This window comes from Hemicordylus capensis, chromosome 2, assembly GCF_027244095.1.
Source record: "Hemicordylus capensis ecotype Gifberg chromosome 2, rHemCap1.1.pri, whole genome shotgun sequence".
Lineage (NCBI taxonomy): Eukaryota > Metazoa > Chordata > Lepidosauria > Squamata > Cordylidae > Hemicordylus > Hemicordylus capensis.
Window position 1 is genome coordinate 55823102 of NC_069658.1, and position 20666 is coordinate 55843767.

A 20666-nucleotide genomic window follows, 5' to 3' on the forward strand; every position below is an offset into this window, starting at 1 on the left:
CTAATCTGAAGGCTACTCAGGGACGAGCCTTCTCTGTTGCTGCCCCGAGGCTTTGGAATGCGCTCCCTGGAGAAATAAGAGTCTCTCCATCTCTGACAACTTTTAAAAAGTCTTTAAAGACACATCTGTTCACCCAGGCTTTTAACTGATATTGTTTTTGTTTTAGTGTTGTTTTTAGAATATTGTTTTAAAATTTTAAACTGTGTTTTAAATTTCTTGCTTTTAAATTTTCTGTTTTTGTTTTTAATTAGTGTTTTACTGTTTTTAGTTGTTGTGAACTGCCCTGAGACCTTGGGTCAGGACGGTATAAAAATGCACTAAATAAATAAATAAATAAATCTAGAAGTACAAAGTAATTAAGCCAGGTGAACCTCACTGGAGAGGCTATTCCATACTATATCCATAGTATGATCATGTCCATACTATATCCATACATATTATGTACTATCCATCCATACTATACCTCCATCTAGATGTACTATAGTATATCCATCTGTTTTCTACTCTGACTGTCAGTAGCTCTCCAAGGTCTTAGGCATAGGTCTTTCAAGCCCTGTTATCTGAACTGAAGACCACATGGAACATTGTGCATGCAAAACACATCTTCTACAACTGAGTTATACCTTTCCTCAGGAGAGATGGAAACCAAATGGTTTGAAAAGTGCTTAACGCTGCTTGATTTGTGTCCTGTATTAATTTGATCATAGAATGTTCAGGCTTGCCTAGAAGAAAGTATGAGGCCCACATTTCTAAAAATGCAATAATTCCGTTTGATCAAATTGATCAAAATACTTTAAAAATACTTCCTGACTTTTACATATGTTGGTCCAAATGATTGAAAAGTCTGTCTAAACACAGTTTTCAACCTGTCAAGCACAGAAGGAATGGCATTGGTTGTCTGCATATATAAAGAACAGTCATACTGAAATCTGAAAGGCACACCACCAAAGGCAAATAGTAATGATGGATTACTTGAAATTATTTTTTGTGGGGGCAGGTAGAGAGAAACAACACAGAGATGCTTCTGAGTCTAAGATGAATGATGCACCACAGTCAATTACATATGAAAGGTATACTTTTAGGTTGCAATGTAGTTGTAATTGACTGATAATACTTTGAACTGCGTCCAGACTCAGCTAATCAAGGCTTTGGTGTTGATCTTCAATAACATGTAGAGTGAAGGATGGTTGCTGATAAGCTTCAAATGCCTAATTAAATGTTGTTTGTTTAAAAAAAGATTGCGTAGACAATGCTACATGTGATAACGGATGGGGTTGGGTGGATTAATTAACTAATGCTCTGCAAAAGAAGGCAGCTAGATGTGGCTGTAGAAATGGAAGCCAACCTTTGAAAGCATTCAAACTAAACTTTCAACATTCTACTCTGGATGGTACTTTACATCTTGTTCATGAATCTTGTTGATGCATATTTAAAGGCAGTAGCATTAAGTATCAAGCTGCCTGATCCAAAACTTCTACACCTTGGACATGAGCCTGTTCCCTGCAAATGTAGTTGCATGTGTTGAAAGGATTTGCAATGAGCTTATAGAGCTCCTTCCCTCCCTGGCTGGCTGGACCTTTGGGCACAGTTGATTGAACACCAGGATCCTGGGGAGTCAAGAGATGGCTGGATAGACATATGGGTAGTGTGCACATGTGAGTGATTAATGACAAATGTTCTACACTGGATGCATGCCCATGCATGGCAGAGGTCCAGCCAGAGAGGATGAGGAAGGGGAGAGAAAGCTCCATTAAGCCTTTCAAACTTCTTAGTATTTGTTACTACTCTTCCCATTTAAAATGTACACAGACCAGCATCAGTAAACTAGTCGTGAATCTATTCTTCTATTTACTGCTACATAACCACCATCCACTTTGAGGCAAAATTGGACTTGAACTCAAATTGTTTGCAGAATTAGTTTATGCCCAAGTCCTTAGCAATGGTGTCACAATTCCGAAAAACAGCCAAAATATACAGACAGCTATCTTTTTTGCCTTTGTTCAATAGTAACTCTAATAACGACTTGTTACTTGCAATGTGATGGGATTTAAAGTTCTCAGGAGGGCCAGGCCTCTTAGCATTCATTGTGCAAGTGGAATGCAACGTGAATAGACAATGTGGCACAGTACAGCAAAACCATACCTGTTACTACAGCACTGACTTGAACTCTGCCCTTGTTGCCAATGTTTCTCTAATGTTGGTTTCCTATGATTTACAGCTTGTTAATAAAGCACATACTTTAATTGGTTCAAAGTTTATGTGATATACAGAGTACTTCAAGATTAATTACAAAATGTGCTGACAAGCATTATGATGGACTCCCTTTTAATTTCAGAAGCACACTACTCTGAAGCAGCTATCTCAAATGTACAGCTTTGGCATTATTGACCTTGACAGATCCTCGGAGGGCGTAAAAAGAGAACACATTCCTCACTGGTATAAGCTGATTATGTTCAGTAAAGTCGGTATTTAAAGATCATTTATAATCACATTTGGAGGTGATGTACATATGATGGTTGGCAAAACCTGTTCTCAACCCAATGCTTCTTGTGCTTAAGAGGGAGCCCAGTTACTAGACATACTGCAGGGTTTCTAAAGAGGATAGAAACTGATTATTTATGATACTAGGAAATATTCAGCATTCAGGCTTGAGTCCATTTCAAAAACAGCTTAGGAAAAACTTTTCAATGACGTTTTCTGTATAACAGACAAAAATACTCTGTGATAACAGAATTTTCAGAGTGTTCTCAGATAATTTGACTGAGTAGAGCACCAGAAGAAAACAGCGGCTGACATCCAGGACAGTCTACCATGGGTGCTCTTAACATTGCTGCCACACAGCACTAGCCTCTTTGCTACTCCACGCTCTCCCTGAAGCACTGATGGTTGTGCAAGGGCAAAAATAATTTTCAGAAGTCACCTGCGCTCCAAAACGGCTCTCTTAGAGCAAAAACACATAGCTGAGGGTCAGACAATGTGTTTCTGCAAGCTCCAAAATGTATTCCTCACTGCCCCCTATGCAGTTCCACGAGGAAAGCACAGAGGAGCATGGTGCTAGTGTTGCCGGAGGGATGAGGGGGCAGATGTTAGCAGGGCATGCAGTGGTCTGCTCTGGTTGTTTGCCAGTATTCCCAGATGCTTGCAACACAATCTGATACATATTTATTTATTTACTTGCTTACTCACTTATTGTATTATGTTTGTATACTGCCCCAAACTTCTGTCTCTGGGCGGTTTAAAGTAAAGGTAAAGTTGTGCCTTCGAGTCACTGTCGACTCCTGGCGACCACAGAGCCCTGTGGTTTTCTTTGGTAGAGTACAGGAGGGGTTTACCATTGCCATCTCCTGTGCAGTATGAGATGGTGCCTTTCAGCATCTTTCTATATCGCTGCTGCTCGATATGGGTGTTTCCCATAGTCTGGGAAACATACCAGCGGGGATTTGAACCAGCAACCTCTTGCTTCCTAGACAAGTTACTTCCCTGCAGCGCCATTAGGTGGGTCTGGGCAGTTTGCAGCAACATTAAGCAAATCAAAACTGAAATTAAAACCTTAGAACCACATAAAACCACAAGTCTAGTTAAAAAGCGTGAGTCTCTTTAGGGACTTTCTAAAAGTCATCAGATGGGGAAGCTCTTATTTCAGCAGGGAGCACATTCCAGAGTCTCAGGGCAGCAACAGAGAAGGCCTTTCCCTGTGTAGCCACCAGAAGAGCTGGTGGAAACTGCAGACAAACCTCTTCAGATGATCTCAATGGGTGATGGGGCTCATAGTGAAGAAGACATTCTCTCAAATACCCTGGGCCTAAGCTGTTTAGGGCTTTAGAAGTTATAGTCAACAGCTTGTATTTTGCCCAGAAACTTATTGATAGCTAATGTAGTTCTTTCACTATAGGATTAACATGGTCTCTTTGAGATGATCCAGAGACCAACCTGGCTGTCGCATTCTGTACCAATTGCAGTTTTTGGACTATGTACAAAGGCAGCCCCACATAGAGTGCATTGCAGTAGTCAGCCTGGAGGTTACCAGCATATGTACTAGGAGTGTGCAATTTGGGTTTTCGGAGATTCGGTTTGGGAACTGAACCAAATCACCCCCGTTCTGTTCTGTGCCTGAATCTGGGCTACCCGAATCACCCCTGATTCGGTTTGGATTCGGATTAAATCCGAATCTGAATCCGAATTGATTTTGGTATGAAAAATGGGTCCCGGGGCAAAATAGTGGTGTGGTGTGGTAGTGCCCAATGGTTGGAGGCTACCACCCAAATTTCAGGGGGATTGGGCAAAGGGCTGATTTTTGGAGAATTTTTGTAGAGTCTTTGGGGCAGATGGGGGCATAGCGTGGGATCTGGGCAAAAAGAGTGGGGTGGGGTGGTAGTGCCTAATGGGTGGAGGCTACCACCCCAATTTCAGAGTGATTGGGCAGAGGGCTGATTTTTGGCGAATTGTTGAAGTTTACGTGTCTTTAAGGTTTTTCCCCATAGAGAAGCATTGAGGTGTCAGCAAATGTATAGCTTCACGCGGGGGGCAAAGGGGTGGCCTAGAGCAGTGTGGGGTTGGTGGTAGTGCCAGGTAGGGTCAAGGAAGCTACATGAATTTTTTCAAAGGATTTGGGCAGAGGGCTGATTTTTGGGGAATTGTTAAAGTTTACGCGTCTTTAAGGTTTTTCCCCATAGAGAAGCATTGAGGTGTCAGCAAATGTATAGCTTCATGCGGGGGGCAAAGGGGTGGCCTAGAGCAGTGTGGGGTTGGTGGTAGTGCCAGGTAGGGGCAAGGAAGCTACCTGAATTTTTTCAAAGGATTTGGGCAGAGGGCTGATTTTTGGGGAATTGTTAAAGTTTACGCATCTTTAAGGTTTTTCCTCATAGGGTATGCATGGAGCTTTCAGCAGCCCCATAAGTGCACTTGGGGGGTGCTGGGGTGGCCCAGAGCGAGTGGTAGTGTAGTGCACATAGGGTGCCAACCACCCCCATGGGTTTCTAACCCATGATGTACAGGGTTCTGTTGTTTCAGAGATATTCTGAGTGTGGATTCTATGATAGCAAATTAGAGTGGATTCATGGTGTTTCATTGAAAATCTCATGGCTTGACACACACTTGACCTGGTCTTCCACTCTGATCAGGATGGTATTCTATGGGTGTTGGCGCATATGACTTCTCTATTGTCACATGTGGATCACCATCTGGATAAGGCTGGACTCACAATCATGTCCCATCTCCACAAGAATGAGAGGCGTATTTGGATGGTCCCCTGGAAGAGCAAAAGTCAAAAAGTCAACAACAAATAGCAAGTGCCGCCTTTGTAAAGAAGCAGATGAAACCGTGGACCACCTAATCAGCTGTTGTAAAAAGATTGCACAGACTGACTACAGACAAAGGCATGACAAGGTAGCAGGGATGATACACTGGAACATCTACAAAAAATACAAGCTACCTGTAGCCAAAAATTGGTGGGACTATTAAATTGAAAAAATTGAAGAAAATGAAGATGTAAAAATATTATGGGACTTCTGACTACAAACAGACAAATATCTGCCACACAATACACCAGATATAACTGTAGCCGAGAAGAAAGAAAAACAAGTTAAAATAATCGACATAGCAATACCAGGGGATAGCAGAATAGAAGAAAAAGAAATACAAAAAACAACAACATACAAAGATCTACAAATTGAAATTGAAAGGCTGTGGCAGAAAAAGACCAAAATAATCCCAGTGGTAATTGGCACCCTGGGTGCAATTCCAAAAGACCTTGAAGAGCACCTCAACACCATAGGGGCCACAGAAATCACCATCAGCCAATTACAAAAAGCAGCTTTACTGGGAACAGCCTATATTCTGCAACGATATCTATAACAACAGCAACAACATTAACAATAAAATTCAGCCATCCCAGGTCCTTGGGAAGGACTCGATGTCTGGATAAAACAAACCAGTCAATAACACCTGTCTGACTGTGTAAATTAATAATAATAATAATAATAATAATAATAATTATTATTATTATTATTATTATTATTATTATTATTATTATAAATGTTATTCTGCTGTATTAGGTAACTCTTATTATGTGATGGGGGAGAAAAGTTATGGCTGTTTTTATTTAAAAAGAAATAGTGACATTGGGCTGAAACTTGACCTTGAAACAAGAATTTTAACAGAAAAAAGGTCAAAGCTGAATAGTACAGCCGCAGTCTTACTCATGCTTACCTGAGAGTTAGCCCCATTGAATGCAATAAACATATGCTAACATGAATCCACATGCATAACCTTTGGCTACAATGTGCACAAACAAACAATATGTGGTTCGGTTTTAATTTGAACCAATCCAAACCAAACTGTGTTGCGCTGAACCTTTTTGATTGACCATCTGGTCTGGTTCATTCAATCAAACTGGTTTGGTGGTTCAGGTGGCAATAATTGTAAAGGGGATTCCTGTTTACAAATATAGGGGTGGTGGACCCTGGCCTTGTGAAGGGGTGGTGGTGTGAGAGAAATATAAAAGGCCCTCTTGCCACCAGGCTTGATGCATTTGTTCTGTTATTTCTGTATCTGGATGCTTCTCTTTCCAAATGTGGTACATTCTTTTTAAATAACCTCTTCTAGTTGGACTAGACTTGTAATAGCAGATCATTATGTCCTTGTTGGCATTTTCCATATATTTTTTTCGGTTAAGCAACGTTTCTTCCAGTAACTTTGCTGTCTTCAGCCCTGGTTGCTCAACTGAAGATCCTGAGTGCTGTTGCCCACTTGCCACCAGATGTCCAGGGACTCCAGCACCTGGCGCGGTCCTTGTTGACCCGGGCGATGACTGATCCGGTATAGATTTATTAAAGTTATGTCTCACCATATTGTTGATGGGAGAGGCACTCTTTGTCTGGCTTTTTTTATAACCAATAATTTTTATAACCTATTATTATTATTATTATTATTATTATTATTATTATTATTATTAAAAAGGCTGAGAACAATAAGACACTACATAACATTCCAAACTTTACATACTTGGTTGGAAAGTGCAACTGGGAATATTTATAAAGTTGACAATGAGTGATGGCATATACATTTCAGTTTTCCTGACAATCCTGGTTGTATTGTACAACAATACCAATTCATGAAAAAAGTTCTAAGGCAATGAGCTTTGGAGGAAGAAAAATATATCAAAAGCCTTTCAGTTGTGACAAGTATCTTGGGGAATAAACAATACCGGAATGTTAACTTGCACTTAAAGCCTGTACATTTGTCAACAGAAGACTGGAATACAATTTATGCAATATCCATGAAAGCTCAAGAAAATTCATGGCAAGGTTTATTCTAATTGGTTTATGCTGAATTCAGCACTCCTTACCTTTCAGTTGAATCCTTCCTACCAAAAGCATACATTTTTATGTTGAGTCTTAAAAATGGAATTCTGTTCAGCTTTTTCCTAAAACTGTCAAAGACAGCTCTTCTTTCCTCTGCATCTCCCATGTTGGTCTTCATTCACAATCATGCTCTGCAATAGCATCTCCCCCCTTTGCATGTAAAGGGGAATCCTCACTAGGATCCTCCAAACTGGTTCCGTACCAGTTCTGTTAGAACCAGGGCCAGTTCGGCTTGAACTTCGACCAGCACCCCTTTTGGGGGGTCTGGTTCAGTTCGAGTTCAACTGGTCAAACCGGGCCGGTTCTATTTTAACCGGGTTCAAACAGAACTGGTTCTGCTCATCCTAGTGACATAATAATGGTTCAGGCACTGAACAGGAAACTGTTCTGATATCTGTATATTGACAGATATCAGCCAGATATCTTCACTTGCTCAGTGTTTCCTTTGAAATGGCATAGGTGATGATGATTCCACTGACATTATAATTATTGGTCAATTTCAAATGCTGCCAATGTGACTGACAGTTTGCAGGATGAAATGGCCTCCAGAACACATGTCCTTAAAAAGCAGACCAAAGTGAAACCAAATAAAATATAGTTGTACCACCTTTCTTCAAGGGAAGTTGCAGGCGATAGTTCAGACATCTGTCCATGACTTTTACCTGCAAGACATGATTTCTAATAACTATTCTGTCAAGAGAAGTCATATCTGTTCATATCCTATAAGCCTATTATTACTCCTATCTGAAACCTTCCTCGAGACTTCAGTAGTGGGTGGTATACAAATTTATTACATGAATGAATGAATGAATGAATATTACTATTATTGCATATATACCACTTGTTGGCAAAAGTTCCTCAAAGAGGTTTACATAGGGAAAAGAAGAAGAAAATCTTTCCCTGTCCCCTAAAGGCTTACAATCTACAACAGGGCTGCACAATTTTGGCCCTCCTGCAGATGTTGAACTACAATCCCTATAATTTCTGACTATTGGCTGCTATGGCTCAGAATAATGGGAGTTATAGGCCAAAAACTGCTGGAAGACTGAAATGGTGCAGCCCTGATCTAACAGAATGCATGGTAAACACCAGCAATAACCACGGGAGGGATGCTGTGCTGGGTCTAAATAGCAACAGTTGCTTTTCTCCTCCTAAATATAAGCCAGCCACCACTTTAAAAGATGTCTCTTTACCCAATCAGTAGGGGTAAATTAGATATTCAATTGTGAATTCAATAACATTGCATAGTCTGAGCGCCTGTGAGGCAGTCCTCTTGCCAAAACAAAGCAGCTCTAGATCTAGCTATGAGTGCTTTGGTGAATAACCATCTAAGGCCACCTCACCTCACTCCACCCCACCCCACCCATATTCTGCCTTCAGGTCCACAATGAAAGAAAGGCTAATTATACATAGAATAAATAAATATGGGCATGTGAATCAACACTGGCTGGCATGCAGAATAAGTTACTCAATAGTACTACTCATACATTACTCTAAAGGACTTCTTAATTTTAATGGGACTACTGTCAAGTAATTTAGTCAGGATGTCAGTCACTGACTTTAGAAGGTTTTCGGTGTATAAACACTAAGGCCCAAGCATAGTTAACACTGTTTTCTCTTCAGCCTTGTGCATGCAATGTCAATAAAAAAGCTAGCTGAGATTTGATTCAAAAATGTTCCTTATTGAGGATATTATATGAAGCAGAAAGGACACAGCTTGATTTTTACATGCTATGTTGAGCTTGCGGTGCTAGCAGTGTGGAAAAAAAACACTCAGTTTGACTTGTCAACGGATGGAGTTTATTGTGAAAGTTCTGAGGCAGATTAAATATTAGTTGTAAAAAGATGCTCTATTTAAAGAACATGCTTCTCTGTGTGACCACACAGAAACTGAAGGCAAATGCCAAGAACAATCAAAATATTCATTAAATGGGTTATATCCTAATAAAATAGCACACAATAGAATACTGCACATCCTATTTCTGACTGTTTCACCTTTGCTTGTACTGACAACCACATAGCACCCTTACAGCTGCCATTAAAATGGCTGATATGCAACCATCATATCGGTAGACAAATGAAGGCAAATGCTTAAAATACTTTACGTTTTTGTAAATGTTTTGGATTTTATTGTAGCTTTTTGTTTTTAATTGTATCTTTTATTCAATTGTTGGTTGCTGGTGAGCTGCCCAGAGAACAATTTTGTGGGCTGGCCAATAAATAAAGTGGTAGTAATAGTATAAACAAACAACACATTGAACCAGGGGCAAGTGAGGGAAGGTTCCCCATCCAAAGTAGGGTCTGTGGGCATGGTGAGTTTTATTTATTTCTGTAAAATATTTCTACACTGTTTCTATGCAGAATAGTCTCTGCATGGCACCAGGGGCATAGCAAGATTGAAGTGGGCCCTGATACAGAAAGTGAAATCATTCTGGTTCTTCCTCCTCATCCCGGGACCAAGGGCGGTCATGTGAGTGCCAATGCCATGAACAGGCTGCTAGGAACTTTTGCACACCAGTGCCAGTCCCAGATGATCAGTCAGGTGGTGGAGGAGCAGGTAAGCAACTGTGTTCCTCCTTTTTAAAGGAACGGATTCCCACCCCAGCTATGGCTGCCAAGCCAACTTGTGTACATCCTTAACCACCCCCACCCCCCGGGTAGTTGTTATATAAGGATTGGCAGTGTTTGGGACTATTGAGAGCCAGTGTGGTGTAGTGGTTAGGGTGCTGAACTAGGACCGGGGAGACCCGAGTTCAAATCCCCATTCAGCCATGATACTTGCTGGTTGACTCTGGGCCAGTCACTTCTCTCTCAGCCTAATCTACTTCACAGCGTTGTTGTGAGGAGAAACTTAAGTATGTAGTACACTACTCTGGGCTCCTTGGAGGAAGAGTAGGATATAAATGTAAATAAAATGTAAAAATATTTAAAGGAACAAATGGGAATTTTGCAGTAGAATATTTTTCTAGAAGAATATAGGTTTCCAGGCAAAATGCAAGGTGCTGGTTATTACCTATAAAGGCCTAAACAGCTTAAGCCCTGGGTGTTTAAGAGAACATCTTCTTCACCATGAGCCCCACCATGTGTTCAGATCATCTGGAGAGGTTCATCGGTGGTTGCCATCAACTCATTTGGCGGCTACTCAGGATCAGGCCTTCTCTGTTGCTGCCCCTGGACTCTGGAATGTGCTCCTTGTTGAAATAAGAGCCTCCCCATCTCTGGCAACTATTTAAAAGGTGCTGAAGACGCATTTATTCACCCAGGCTTTTAATTAGATTTATGGTTTAAATTTTTAATGCTGGTTTTAAATAATTTTAATGTTTATGTTTTAAATGTTTTTAATGATTTTAATCATTTAATTGATATAGTTTTGATTTTAACTGTTAAATTTATTTTAATTGTTTCTATTTGTTGTAAACCACCCTGAGCCATTTTGGAGGGGTGGTATATACACCAAATAAAAATAAATAAAATAAATAATAAATAAATATAAGTTAAGATTGCATGTGAACTTGGGTGTTTTCCTCATAGAGTCAGAATTAATTAATTAAGCAAGGAGTTAATTGAGTGAGCTCAGCAGTCCTTGGAAGGAAATTTCCAGTACAGTGGAAATATTGGACCAAAAAAGTAGGATCTGGAGAGTGCAATCCCCTTGCCTTAAGCTACCTCCATCATATCTAGATTCAGCTGCAGCGTATTAGTCCTTATCCATCCCATTCCTGACTGTCTCCAGCAAAGTTTGCATGCTGCTTACAGATTTCAATTACTGGATCCATTTTATAACCACTTTGAGAACTACGAAGTTGAAATGAAAGATGGTTCCCTATCCCCAAAGGGCTTATAATCTAAAAAGAAACACAAGGGAGACACCAGCAATAGCCACTTGTGAGGCACTATGCTGGGGTTGAATAGGGACAGTTGCTCTCTCCCTGCTAAATATAATGAGACTTGCTACTTTGAAAGGTGACTCTTTGCCCAGTTAGCAGGGGAAAGCTCAGATTCAAGACATAAAATTTGGACTGACACAATTGATTTTTGCTGAACTTGTGCACTCAATGGCCTCGTAACTTCTAGTTCAAAACACATGATTTTTGAAGCACATTTCCGTTTCACAAGCTTCACAGCACAGCTATAAAGCTCTCTTTGAGTCTAGTTCAGGGGCGTAGCTACAATTGGACAAGCAGGGGAGATGTCCCTGGGCCCTTAGGGAGGGGGACTCTGCCCCCTCTTGACTCTGTGAAGAAGGTTGGAGGCAGAGGCCCATCTTTACTCTTTGTCCCAGGGCTCACTTCAACTTTTCTATTTCCTGGTCTAGTTCTCTAGCAGTTCTGTCTGTCATACAGATATCTCCTTGCCCTGCCACAACAATCTGGCTACTAAAATCAGCCTGTCACTTTTCACTTTTGCACTTTGTTTGGAAAGTAGAACTAAGACGAATGAAAGAAGTCACCTGTAATTGATTTTCAAGATCTTTTCTTTAGTCTGGCTGACATAGTTTAAACATTCCTTTATTTCTGTTCCAGCCCATACCTGCTAGACCCTGTTCTCGTCTCTGCTGTAAATGGCACAAATGTCAGCTCTGTAGTTAAATGCAGAAATGTGATTTTTAGCACATATTTCTAGTAAGTGCTGCTACTTGAAAAACTGTGGCAGCAATTCATGTCAGAGCAAGCATCATTCATCTCACAGGAGCCTTGCAAATGGCAAACCAATGTTATATATGGTCTGCGGCTGTTAGCTGGTGATTAGGAAGATGAGAAATGCAGAGTTCAGCTGACAGAAACACTCGAGACACTTCACAGGGACAAAATCTCGCAAAGACTATCTAATAAACTTGCCCTTTTTCTGAACTCAAACTGTGTTCAACAGATACACTAAAGAACCCATTATAGATACTATTGAAAATAATAATCCACCTTTTGTTGGATTTATAAAATAACATAAATAAAACATAATAATAATATTGTTTTCAGTACTAACCAGAGTGATTAATAAGGACTCATGTTATTTCATAATTTGCATCTGAATGGCAAATATGTGGGTGATATGTAGACAGGCAGGAGGGTGATGAATCCAGTGGGTAACATTGGCTTTGCTGCCTTGATGTCACTGTGGTTCTAGACAGCCATAGACTTGGAAGCTAGGTGCAAAAGGGAAATTTCAGAATTTCTAACCCATGGGGTACAGGGTTCTGTTGTTTCTGAGGTATACTGAGTGTAGATTCTATGATAGCAAATTAGAGTGGATTCATGGTGTCTCATTGAAAATCTCATTTGCTATCATAGAATCTACACTCAGAATACCTCAGAAATAACAGAACACTGTACTGTTAGAAACCCATGGGGGTGGTTGGCACCCTATGTGCACTACACCACCACTCACTCTGGGCCACCCCAGCACCCCCCAAGTGCACTTATGGGGCTGCTGAAAGCTCCATTCTATTATAACTTATGAGGAAAAACTTTAAAGATTCGTAAACTTCAACAATTCACCAAAAATCAGCCCTCTGCCCAAATCCTTTGAAAAAATTCAGGTAGCTTCCTTGCCCCTACCTGGCACTACCACCAACCCCACACTGCTCTAGGCCACCCCTTTGACCCCGACATGAAGCTATACATTTGCTGACACCTCCATGCTTCTTTATGGAGAAAAACTGTAAAGACGTGTAAACTTCAAAAATCACTTAAAAATCACCCCTTTGCCCAATTCCTTTCAAATAATTCTGATAGCTTCCTTGCCCACCCTAGGAACTACTACCCACCACACTCCACTCTACGACACCCCTTTCCCCCCGACGTGAAGCTATACATTTGCTGCAATCCTAATTATTCTCTATGAGGAATTCAAAAATACTTTAACAATTCACCAGTAATCAGAGGAGTGTCCAATTGCCTTGGGGTTTTGTGGGTGGTAGGCACCACTTTCTGTCTACCACCCACCCTGCTTTTGTGCCCCTAGGTCCTCCACAATAGGGGATATGGACTGGTTCAGGTCCCACTATACTCTATGAGAAAAATAATTAAAAATATTTCAAATATTCATAAAAAATTATAGGGGTGTCTGATTGCTTCGGGGTTTGCATGGTTGTTGGCAGCCATGGGTGCTCCACAATAAGGAATAATGGGCTGGTTGGAGGCCATTATATCCTATGAGAAAAAAAATAATTTTCAAAAATTCATAAAAAAATCGTACGAGTGTCCGATTGCTTTGGGGTTTGGGTGGCAGGTACCCCTCGGTGCCAGCTACCATCCTACCAATTTTTTGGTGTCTGAACCAGTTCGAATCTGTCCGAACCGGTTTGAATTCGAACCAAACCAGGGGGTGGTTCGAACAAAATCAAAACCGAACCACCCCCTCCTGGTTCGAACCCGGTTCGAATTTGAACCGAACTGGGTGAACCGGTTTTGTGCACATCCCTACATAACAGTTGCATTTCCTGAACTGGTTCAAAATCAAGAAATACCAATCCTTGTTGTCATTTGTTTTGACTTTTATTTTTAGGCTTTTTCTTTCTTTCCAGGACCTGATATTTCTATTTCAAGTATTTCAGACCACCTAGATTGTAATCACACACAGACCCCTCCACATCTATCTTGGCATGCTATTGCACTTGTATTCATAGTTACTGTGCTAGACTCTTCAAGATATGTTGTTTCATAGGCCATGGTTCTTTGATAACATCTTTGGATTAAATTATAAGAGTAAATAAAGAATCTTGTGTTCCCCACAAAATAATGTACTTCTTGTACCGCTGTCTAGTATAAAAACAAGAGACCAGAAATAATATGCTACAAGGATTTTACTGGATGCTTATAAAGCAAATCCTTTTTTCTTCTTGCCACCGCCTCCTCCTCCTCCTCCTCCTCCATGCACAACATTAGTCTGAATGTCATCCTGTATTTTTTCTGTAGCTGCAGGCGTCATGTTCTTCAAAGTAGATCTTAACAATGAAAGATTACTGGTTTTGTAATAGAAGCAACATGGTATCCAGGTACTCCCTTTGGAAAATAGTGGGGACAGTGCACAGTGAACACACAGAAGTGTGCTGGCAAGTACCCTGCCCAGAACAATATGCATGGCCCTCCCATTGTCCACAAGTACAGTGTTTGCAGATTCAAGCACTCATTCCAGATGGTGGGGAGAATCTTTCTCTGGTTGCAGTGTTTGTCTTTGAAAATTAACACTCAACAAAGGACAGTATGAGATGGAGCTGGGCAGTGTTCCCTCTAATAGGGATTCCCAGCTGTTGTTGACTACAACTCCCAGAATCCCCACGCCAAAGTCATTTCAACTGGGGATTCTGGGAGTTGTAGTCAACAACATCTTGGAATCTCTGTTAGAGGGAATACTGGAGCTAGGGACATATCATCATTGCAAGTGGGACTTGCTCCAATAACAATAACACCTGAAAATGGCTGTCTGAATACATGGGGCATTCTGGGGAAAATTCTTGACAGCTCCTGGGAGTGCCACACCACCACTGCTGCTCCAACTATCATAAAAGGCAACAAAAATAATAAAAATAGACAGTTGCCCATTGTCGAATGGTTGGCCCCAACCAGCAACAGCAAGCTGCATCCAAAACTTTCTCAGATTTTCTCTGAGCCTCAAAATTGTCCTCAGTGTCAGCTCCACCATCTCAAATTTGGGACCAAAAATTGCTCAGTGAGAAATTTCAGCTCAGCACTTTTAACTTATTCATAAATTATCTGGAGCAACCAGTGAAGTAGGCAGTTTTGCAAATGACACCAATTTGTTTTGAATGGTGAAAACCCAAGCAGACTGTGAAGAGCTCCAGTAGATCTTTCCATACTAGGTAAAGAGCCAACAAAATGGCTGATGAGGTCCAGTGTAAGTAAACATAATGGGATGCATGTTGTGGGATGGTGGGAGAGGGGGAGGGAAACTTCGCATATACACTGAAGAGTTTGAAACTAGTGGTGACTAATGAGGAAAGAAATGTTGGAGGTTCTGGTGGACAGCTCAGCTAATACAAAGCATGGCAGCCATGAAAAGGTTCACGTCCATGCCAGGAATTTGTAGGAAAGGTACTGCCAGTATTGTAATGCCACTGTTGTCAGGCTTTCCTTTTTTGAGCTTCAGAGCTTTGGTGAGGAGCAGGGTGGTTTCAACATCAGCAGTCCTCATCTGTCTGCAGCTTCCATGCCAACCCATGCTGCTTTACTGGGTCTTCTTGGGGCTGAGAAGTGATTCCCACCCTTTTCCCTCTTCTTCCTCATAATCAGCACTGATCTCTCTAAATAGGCCCTGGCAGTTTGGGTACTCATGGTGAATAGGGGCAGAACTTGTATCATACAAGAGCTCCTCCTCCTTCCCTGCCAGGTGGGCTCAAAACTCTGCTCTCCAGCAACCAAGATGTCTGTCCATCATCAGCTGTTTCTTCCTAGCGGGCAATGGAGCTCCAGCTCCATACATCTCATCAAGGAATGGCCACCCTTTTGGGGGGCAGAGCCAAGCTCAATGGAATGTGGACATTACGTTGAACTGGAGTCCAACACAGATGCTACAGGAGCAAAAACTATAGGCTGGTGGATGAATTCCTTAATCTGCTCCAGTGTTGTTGCCCCCTAATTAATTGAATGGAGACATGGAGCTTGGATACATTCAAAAGTAAAGAAATCCAGCATGTTTCTCCACTCAGATTTTAATCTAACTTGGAACAGAATTTGGGAACATTCATAGGAACATCGGAAGCTGTCATAGACTGAGTCGGACCATAGGTCCATCTAGCTCAGTATTGTCTACACAAACTGGCAGCAGCTTCTCCAAGGTTGCAGGCAGGAATCTCTCTCAGCCCTGTCTTGGAGAAGCCAGGGAGGGAACTTGGAACCTTCTGCTCTTCCCAGAGCGGAATATCTTACAGTGCTCACAGATCAAGTCTCCCATTCATATACAACCAGGGCAGACTCTGCTTAGCTAAGGGGACAAGTCATGCTTGCTACCACAAGACCAGCTCTCTTCTGGTCATTCAAAGGTCAAATGAACATTTAAAGTACATTTATCCTTTGAGTTGGACTTTAATGAGCTCCCAGTGTTCATTTCTGAGCCTGGTTCAGGAGAACTATACCCGTGTCCCAACAACTCCTCCTTCTTTAGAAACCATATGTCAGTGAATGCACTTGGTTCTGGCAAGACTAACTAAAAGTTTAGTTCCTGCTTAAATTCTGAGTTCCTCAGAAGCAGATCAAAAGTTGCTTAAGCTGTCTTCTTCCAGAGCCTAGAATCAAAACACCCAAACTGTGATGCTTCTGTCTCTTTTACTGTCTTTTTTGTGATTGACTGAAAACATAGTTTAAGGCTTTTAATTATTCTGCAGTTTGAATTCAAGCAGTGATAAGCGGTTCTTTAATCTGTTGTCTGCTTTAACTAACCTCCAATGTGACAAGAGGACAGGAAGTGCTGTCGCCTACCCTGTTATTACTGCAGCGCCATAGCTGTTCCTTATGTTGATGGCATACTGTTGTTCATGCATGATGCTTCCATGCATAATGGGGGCCGTAAATAGCAACAGTTTTGTAGATATTGTGCCTGCTCAGCTATGATCTCCAGGGTAGCTTGCCAATAGTCAAACACATGGCAGGGGCAGGGAAGTTGGGAAACAAAGGTCATATGGCTTGCTGTGTGATTTTCAGTGTTTTACTATGCACATAAATATTGGGCCTGAGCAAATATTTTGCTCCAAATACTTAGAGCTGAGTAATCACAGTCTACCCCCACTGGCACCATGAGGAGGTGGCTATTCCTACCGCTCTCCTCCACATACTACTGCACTATAGGAGTGTGCGGAACCAGTTCATCATAGAACTGGTCCATCATGAACTGGGCAGGTTCAAGTAGCTCGATTGTGAACCATTCAAACTGGTTCACACTGGTTCAGCGGTCTACCCAGCTAGGGATGTGCCCGGAACTGGATGGGGAGAAGTTTGAAGTTAGGGTGGTTCACTTTAAGGGCGGAGAGGGTGCACTTACCCCTCCCTCTGCTTTTCCCCTGCCAGTGCTTTGTTTGAAAAGGGACCATCAGGACAGCAGCATACCTTCCTGCTACCCCATTGCCTCCTTGGTCCCTACGTCACCAGAGTACCCAATGTACCTGTGCGTGTTTGTGCAAACATGCACACATGCCCAACAGGCATGCTCATGAGCGTGATGTGCACTAATGCTGATGCGCACAGGCGCATCGGGTACTTCTGCTGACATAGGGACCAAGGAGGCAACGGGGTGGCAGGGAGTTATGCTGCCGCCCCGATGGTCCCTTTGAAAATTATTATTATTAAAAATTTTATACCGCCTTTCCAAAAGGCTCAGGGCAGTTTACATTAAAACACCATTAAAACCAATTAACAATTAAAACAAAAATTATAAACGGCATAAAATAATAATTAATAATTAAAACATCATAAAACACCAAATAAATAGCCAAAACAATTTAAAAACAAGTTTTAAAAAGTTGAGAAAGCTTGTTTGAAGAGAAGTGTTTTCAGAAATTTCTTTAAAATTGCCAGAGATGGGGAGGCTTGTATCTCAGTAGGGAGCACATTCCACAATCTTGGGGCAGCAGCTGAGAAGGCCCGTCTCTGTGTAGCCACCAAACGAGTTGGCAGCAACTGGAGACAGACCTCCTCAAGTGACCTCAATGGGCGGTGGGGCACAGAGTGAAGAAGACGTTCTCTTAAATACCCAGGGCCTAAGCTGTTTAGGGCTTTGTAAGTTATAACTAGCACTTTGTATTTTGCCCAGAAACCTATTGGCAGCCAGTGTAACTCCATCAACAGAGGAGTAACGTGGTCTCTCCGGGATAACCCAGAGACCAACCTGGCTGCCGCATTCTGGACGAACTGAAGTTTCCGGACTACGTACAAAGGCAGCCCCACGTAGAGCGCATTACAGAAGTCCAGTCTGGAGGTTACCAACAAATGTACCACTGTTTTGAAGTCATTGATCTCAAGAAACGGGTGCAGCTGCCGTATCAGCCAAAGCTGATAAAAAGCACCCCTGGCCACTGCCTCATCCTGAGAAATCAAGGAGAGGTGTGGATCCAGAAGTACTTCCAGACTGCGAACCTGTTCCTTTTGGGGAAGTGTGACCCCATCTAGAACAGGGAGATCAAAATCATCTCTAGAGTTCTGACCCTGCACAATAAGAACTTATCTGGATTCAGCTTCAGTTTATTCTCCCTCATCCAGCCCATTACTGCTTCCAGGCAGGCATTTAGGGAGGATATGCCAACTCCTGAAGAGGTTGACATGGAGAAGTAGAAGTTTCATGTAGATGTTAAAAAGCATTGGAGAAAGTATGGAGCCTTGAAGGACATCACACTTAAGCTCAGATTTCGAAGAGCAACAATCTTCAATCGACACCATCTGGAATCTGTCCAAGAGGTAGGAGCAGAACCACTGTAAAACAGTGCCGCCTACTCCCAACCCCCTCAGACGCTCCAGAAGGATACTATGGTCGACAGTATCGAAAGCCGCTGAGAGATCCAAAAAGACCAACAGAGTCACACTTCCTCTGTCCATTGCCAATTGGAGATCATCCATCAGACTGACGGTTTCCTAGAAAGGCAGTTTACACCCCATAGCCCACCCGGAACCCAGTTTGAAGTGGGTCTAGATAATCAGTTTCCTCCAAGACCACCTGGAGCTAAGAGGCCACCACCCTCTCAGTTACCTTGCCCAACCATGGGTGGTTGGAAACAGGCCTATAATTGCTCAACTCCGAGGGATCTAATGCAGGCTTCTTTAGAAGAGGTCTAATAATTGCCTCCTTGAGACAAGGAGGCATCCTGCCCTCCCTCAGAGAAGCACTTATAATTTCCACCAGGCCACCTACAACAGCCTCCCTGCTAGATTGAACAAGCCATGTTGGACAAGGGTCAAGAGAACAGGTGGTAGGCCTCATTGCCCCAAACAGCTTGTCCACATCCTCAGGAGTCACATACTGAAACTGATCCAGTCAAATCACATAGGAGGAATAGTTGGACACCTCCAGTTCAGATATCAAATTAATTGTCGAGTCTCCATCTAAGTCGGCCCGAATCCGAGAGATTTTATCTGTGAAAAATTCTTTAAACACATCGCAGCAGGTAACTGATGATTCCAAATTCTGGTTCAAGGAATGAGGGGCAGATACTAGCCCCCTCACAACCCTGAACAACTCCGCCGGACATAAACTCGCAGGTGCAATATGGGCAGAAAAGAACCGCTTCTTTGCTGCACGTATTGCCTGAGCATAGATCTTTAAATGTGCTCCATATCATAATCTGTTGGATTCGAGTCGAGTCTTTCTCCACTTGTGCTCCAGTCACCTACATTAGGAACACAGGTACACAGGAAACTACCATATACTGAGTCAGACCATTGGTCTATCTGGCTCAATATTGTCTTCACAGACAGGCAGCGGCTTCTCCAAGGTTGCAGGCTGGAATCTCTTTCAGCCCTATCTTGGAGAAGCCAGGGAGTGAACTTGAAACCTTCTGCTCTTCCCAGAGCGGCTTCATCCCCTGAGGGGAATATCTTGCAGTGCTCACACATCAAGTCTCCCATTCATATGCAACCAGGGCAGACCTTGCTTAGCTATGGGGACAAGTCATGCTTGGTACCACAAGACCAGCTCTCCTCACCTTGGAGCACCAGAGCAGGGAAAGCAGAGGGAGGAGTAAGTGCACCCCCCACCCTCCTGTCAATTTGAAGGAGGGAGTCAACCCCTCCTGACTTTGAAAGGGCAGAACCCATAAAGGGTGTCTGAACCAGTTCCGTGCACATCTCTACACCCAGCCAAACCAGTCACTTCAACCGAAATGGTCTGTGAAGCTGTGATTCGATCCAAATTTGGACCGAACCACCACAAACAGTCTGTCTACACCCCTACTGAACTTTTCCCAGGACCAGTGGAGTCCCTTAAAGAGAAACTAAGTCCTGCTGAGTCGCAAAGATATCTAGGAAGTTGTGCAGAGAGTGCTGGGAACTGAGGTCCTCCCCCAACAATGTTCTTTCCCCGCTCTCCCTACATACCTTGCCAGAAGTCATTGGGGTTCAGTAGGGCTCTGTTTTTCTCCACTAGTACGGAGAAAAGCACAGCCTTGCATAGAATTGAGCATTAAAAACGGTCACCTCTTCACAGTGTCAGGGAGGCTGTGTGGATCTAGAACAGGGGTGGACAACCCTGGCCCTCCAGCTATTGTTGAACTACAACTCCCATCATCCTCAGCCACATCATGACTGGGGAAGATGGTAGTTGTAGTTCAATAGCACCTGTAGTTCAACAGCATCTGGAGGGCCATGTTTG

General features: G+C 42.4%; 1 long non-coding RNA gene across 3 annotated transcripts in view; it reads left to right on the forward strand.

Moving 5' to 3' along the window:
• LOC128346381 (uncharacterized) overlaps positions 1–20666 on the forward strand; it is a 140639-nt gene that overhangs the window by 112014 nt on the left and 7959 nt on the right. The window contains exon 1 of one of the 3 annotated variants that reach the window (XR_008316937.1): positions 9815–9918. The exons of the other annotated variants lie outside the window; for them this stretch is intronic. This is a non-coding gene — a long non-coding RNA (uncharacterized LOC128346381). Of the gene's footprint in view, positions 1–9814; positions 9919–20666 lie in introns of those variants that run through there. 3 annotated transcript variants of the gene reach the window in all.